Here is a 5,881-nt window from a genome sequence, read left to right on the forward strand (position 1 = left end):
GATTGATGATTGCTTTATAATATTGGTTTGATCTCTCATTCCCAGGCGCTCAGCTTGCCCCTCTGGAGGCCTGGGGTCTTCTGCTGTAGGAGCTGTTGCAATATCTTGATGAGTTTCTGATGTATTTGTGGGGAGGCTGGTGATCTCCCCATTTTCCTCCTCTACCATCTTCTTCCACCTCCTCCCTGTGATATTTCTGTATAGCGCACTTTTTCTCATATTCAGAGATATCATATTCCTGCCACCAAAAAAAAAAAGTGATTAAAGTAAACTGCTAGAACAAATACCTCTGAGTTGAGTTGCTTGTTCAAGGGTCCAAAATAAAATGATGGAAACATCTTAGTAGAGTCTGTATAATTCACACAGCAAGGTGTGTACTACAGAAACAGAGAAGAGTAGGGACCTGTGGCCTGCGGTTCATGTAATTAATTCCAAATCAGGGAAGCTGCCCAGAGACTAAGGCAGGGAGGTGGGGAAGGGGCCCGGCTTACTGCTGGAAAGAGAGCATTTTTGGGGTTGTGGGTTCTGTTCTCAGATTTGACTCTTTCTGTAGTTGGATTTTCTCTGTATGTAAAGGGATGAAACGAGTTCAAGAGCTTTGTTGAAAGCTTAATAAGTTTCTGAAAACTTCTCGGAATCTGCAGAAAAGAGTTCTTAAATTTTTCTTCTCTTTCAATTTGTTGAAGGAATTGAAAGTCCCGGGTTTCCCCTCACATTTCTATTGCATGTCCCATTCTCTAACAAAATAAACTCCTAAATCACATTACAGAATTCCATCTCAGGAAAAATGAAGATCCCACTGACTATGGTCACCTGCTGGCCCCAAACAGCGCCTCTGAGTTCCAGCTCATCTTTAAAGATCTCAAAGAAAACAAAAAAAGCCTTGTTGTCATCTCATGCTTTTTCTTTAGAACTTCTTGGTCTCTGCCTCCCTTTCCCCAGTTCTTAAACTATTTTCTGGCTGGAAGAGACCAGACACACGCAGGGTGGACTCATAAATAAATAAGTGTGCTCTTGCTTTCATTGCTATACACACAGTGGAAATGGGCCTGTCCTTCTACCAATTGCCATATACACGAATGGTCAAAAGTGTTATTCCTAATAGCTCCAAACTGGAAACTGAGCCAGTACTCATCAGCAGGAGAAGGGATGAGGAAATAGTGGTTTATTCACACAATGGGGGTCTTATTCAGCACTGAGAAGTAGCCATGTACAACTGCAACACTCTGAATGAAGTCAAAATGCAATGCTAATGTGAGAAGCCAGATAAAAAAGAGCCCATGTGTGAGTCCACTGATTGCTAGTTCAGAACCAGGCAAGTGGAATCCATAAGTGCTGGAGATGGTGGGGACCAGGAGCAGTTACAAGGGCTGTCCTAGGCTTCTGTTATTTTTTATTGGGATGCTGTTTTCATGAGCATATTAACTTTGCAAAAATGTACCAAGTTTATGTTATTAGAAGTTCTTCAGTTCAATTCAGTTCAGTCACTCAGTTGTGTCTGACTTTGTGACCCCATGAGCTGCAGCACGCCAGGCCTCCCTGTCCATCACCAACTCCCGGAGTCCACCCAAACCCATGTCCATTGAGTCGGTGATGCCCTCCCATCAACTCATCCTCTGTCATCCCCTTCTCCTCCTGCCCTCAATCTTTCCCAACATCAGGGTCTTTTCAAATCAGTCAGCTCTTCGCATCAAGTGGCCAAAGTATTGGAGTTTCAGCTTCAGCATCCGTCCTTCCAATGAACACCCAGGACTGATCTCCTGTAGAATAGACTGGTTGGATCTCCTTGCAGTCCAAGGGACTCTCAAGAGTCTTCTCCAACACCACAGTTCAAAAGCATCAATTCTTCGGCGCTCAGCTTTCTTTATAGTCCAACTCTCACTCCATACATGACCACTGGAAAAGCCATAGCCTTGACCAGACGAAACTTTGTTGACAAAGTAACATCTCTGCTTTTTAATATGCTATCTAGGTTCGTCATAACTTTCCTTCCAAGGAGTATTATTTTCAATAGGAAGTTTACACTGGGACTTCCCTGGTGATTTCAACTTCATGTTTCTACTGCAGTGGATTTGGGTTTGATCCCTGGTCTAGGAACTAAGATCCTGCATGCCCACTTGGCGAAAAACAATAATAATTACATTAAAAAGTTAGCTTGATTTTTTTTTTTAATCAAGGGAAGGGAAGGAATTCCCTGGCATCCCAGTGGTTACGACTTTGTGCTTTCACCGAGGTGGCTGGGGATCTCATTGGGGAACTAAGATCCCATGAGCCATGTAGCATAGCCAAAAAAAAAAAAAAAAAGATAGGGGTAAGGAAGAAGGGATGCTTTTATTTATTAATACTTATAATAAAATTGCTATGAAATTTCCTCTAAAAAATTGTGCTCATCAAATAGACCTCTGGAATATAAAGAGAAATGAAATATTTTATATAATTTCAGAAAGCAGTTTTATGCCTCTATTTAAAATCTACCTAAAATAAAGTCTCCAATTTTTTTGTATGAAGCCCACTAGAATTTACTACCAAGTCCTGAAAAGTAAGTATGCCCAATCCCCTGGGCCTATGGGGTTTGATAGTACATATTTCAGTTCTTCATCGCTTTCCGTGATAACAAATATTCGGTTCTCCCTGTATGAAGACAGTTCTACTGAAAATGCACCATGAGTCATGTGATGTGAGTTAGATACTGAAAAGGGGAGGGGGCAGTTGGCATGGGGGGAGCTTGGCCAACTGTAGAAATTTGCAAAAAAGGTTTTGCTTATTTCCTTGTTCAGAATGCTTTTTCCCTGAGCCAAGGTAGCTGGATTAAAGTCCAGAAGAGTATAAGCAAGGTGAGGGGTTTGTACATGGATACATACAGCCCAGGGGAGTATGCCAAGGGATCCGTGGGAAATAATACAACAACAAAATGTCCATCAACTGACAATCAGGTCAAAAAAATGTGGTCTATCCATACAATGAAATATTATTCGGCCAAATAGTGACACACGCTACAACATGATGACTCTTGTAAATGTTATGCTAAATGAAAGAAGCCAGCCACAAAAGGTCACATGTGTATGGTCCCATTTACATCAAATATTTAGGGAAAAAAAATTCAGAGAGCTCTTGCTTCAGCAGCACATATACTAAAACCAGAATGATACAGAAAAGATTACCATGGCCCCTGGGCAAAGAGGACATGCAAATCTGTGAAGCATTCCATATTCTAAAGAGCATATGGTGCATATGTGCAATGGAATATTACTCAGCCATGAAAAAGGATAAGATGCTGCTATTTGTAGTAGCATGGATGGACCTGGAGACTGTCATGCTGAGTTAAGTAGGTCAGGCAGAAAAAGAAAAACATGTGATATCACTTATATGTAGAATCTTTAAAAATGGTACAAATGAACTTATTTACAGGACAGAGATAGAGTCACAAATGTAGAAAGCAAATTTGTGGTTGCCAGAGGAAGAGGAGAAAAAGGATGGATTGGGAGATTGGGATTGACATATATACACTGCTGCTGCTGCTAAGTCACTCAGTTGCTCTTTGCAACACTATGGACTGCAGCCCACCAGGCTCCTCTGTCCATGGGATTCTCCAAGCAAGAATACTAGAGTGGGTTGTCATACCTTCCTCCAGGGAATCTTCCTGACCTAGGAATCAAACCTGCATCTCTTATGTCTCCTGCATTGGCAGATGGGTTCTTTACCACTAGCAAAACCTGGGAAGCCTTATATACATATATATATATGTATATATATATACACACTGCTGCTGCTGCTGCTAAGTCACTTCAGTCGTGTCCGACTCTGTGCGACCCCATAGACGGCAGCCCACCAGGCTCCCCCATCCCTGGGATTCTCCAGGCAAGAACACTGGAGTGGGTTGCCATTTCCTTCTCCAATGCAGGAAAGTGAAAAGTGAAAGTGAAGTTGCTCAGTCATGTCCAACTCTTCTCAACCCCATGGACTGCAGCCCACCAGGCTCCTCCGTCCACGGGATTTTCCAGGCAAGAGTACTGGAGTGGGGTGCCATCACCTTCTCCGATATATACACACTACTATGTGTAAAACAGATGACTAGTAAGGACCTACTGTGCAGCACAGGGAACTCTGCTCAGTGCTCCATAATGACCTATGTGGGAAAAGAAACTAAGGGTGGATTTATGTACATGTGTAACTAACTCACTTTGCTCCACAGCAGAAACTAACACAACATTGAAATCAATTAGACTCCAATTAAAAAAAAAAACAACAACCCAATATCAACAAGAAGAAATCGAGAGAGAAAGTAGCTTAGTAGGTGTCAGGGACTGGAACGGTTGGGGGAATGAGACTGACTGACAATGGAAATGGTATTCTTTTGGGAATAATGAATATTCTGGAATTAGAGGAGATGGTTATGGAACTTTGTAAATATACTAAAAGCAAGATGTACACTTTAAAAGGGTAAATTTTAGAATATGCGAGTTATAACACACACAAAAAAACAATTTCTGCCCCAGAAATTGGACTGAAAATAGTACAGAAAATGCAAGTACAAGCAAACCACAAGATAATAGCAAGGCTGAAAAACAGCTTCATCATAACCTCATCTTCTACATTATCAAGGTAGAAAGATCAGATGAAAAGATGGCAAAACAATTGAAATTTTCAAGAAAAATAATTGATTATGGTATACGCCCAAACTAACACAGCATCAATTATACTCAATTAAAAAATAATTGAAAGAACATTATCAGTGGACCTCAAACAAAGCATATTTTATACCTTAGATATAATGACCATATGTTTAAGACTATGGGATTCTCAATCTAGTATTTTACAAAATTTCATCAAAGTTAATGATAAATGTTTTGTGATCTCTTGTTTAAGAGATCTTGGGCTTCCCCGGTGGCTCAGTTGGTAAAAAATCTGCCAGCAATGCGGGAGACCTGGGTTTGAGCCCTGCGTTGGGAAGATTCCCTGGAGGAGGGCATGACAACCCACTCCAGTACTCTTGCCTGGAGAATCCCCATGGACAGAGGAGCCTGGCAGGCTACAGTCCATGGGGTCGCAGAGTCGGACACGCCAGAGCGACTAAGCACAGATTGTTTAACACAGAAGTGCAAAAAGAAACACACCACTGGGATAATAATTTTTCTTCCTCTTTAAAACTGGTTAACATAGTAAACAGAAAACAATACAGCACCAAAATGAAATGCATTCTTTTGTTAGCAGATGGGTTGGAAGACTCAATGAAAATGTGGTAGAAATTTGGAGAAACACATTACAACAAACTATTCAGTGTGGGAGGTTTGCAGTACAGCTGGGTGAAAGTTCAAAAATGTTTCTAGCATGTTTCAGCTTGTGGTATTTGCAAGATTCATTCCGAGCTACTTTTGTGAGCCATCAAAAGAGAGATGTGTCAGGGTAGTTGGCCTCAAGCATAAATTACTTATTCAAAATAATACACTTTATGGAAACCTGGCAAGTGTAACCATTGCTGGGGTGGGTACTTTGATTAGTAAGATTCCAGAGGAAAGGTAGAAAGATGGTCATTTACAAACTGCATCATTATTAGGCAAGCTATTGCAGGAAATAAACTGAAAGGGAAACGCAGATTTTAGAAAATAACATCAATTGGATTTTTGTGTGTGTGTGTAAATGAAGGGAAATTGAGACTGTGGACAATAGGCCTGGAAATCCCATGGACAGAGGAGCCTGGTGGGCCAGTCCATGGGGTCCCAAAGAGTCAGACACGACTGAGCGTAGTGTGTACACGTTAATTCCAAACTCCTAATTTATCTCCCTCTCCCCTCAGCTGCTTTTTTAATGCTAGGGATACATGATCAAAAGTGGGGAACTCGCTCAGGTTTGAGCCTTTGTGTAGCCAAACCACAGTCACCAG

At 41.3% G+C, this 5,881-nt stretch overlaps 1 non-coding gene across 1 annotated transcript; it reads left to right on the forward strand.

Moving 5' to 3' along the window:
• Window positions 1–3,111: 3,111 nt before the first annotated feature.
• LOC120859563 lies at window positions 3,112–3,214 on the forward strand. Its single transcript, XR_005720109.1, has one exon. It is a non-coding gene; the product is annotated as a U6 spliceosomal RNA (small nuclear RNA).
• The last annotated feature ends 2,667 nt before the right edge of the window (window positions 3,215–5,881 follow it).

This window comes from Oryx dammah, unplaced genomic scaffold (assembly GCF_014754425.2).
Source record: "Oryx dammah isolate SB20612 unplaced genomic scaffold, SCBI_Odam_1.1 HiC_scaffold_2, whole genome shotgun sequence".
Classification (NCBI taxonomy): Eukaryota; Metazoa; Chordata; class Mammalia; order Artiodactyla; family Bovidae; genus Oryx; species Oryx dammah.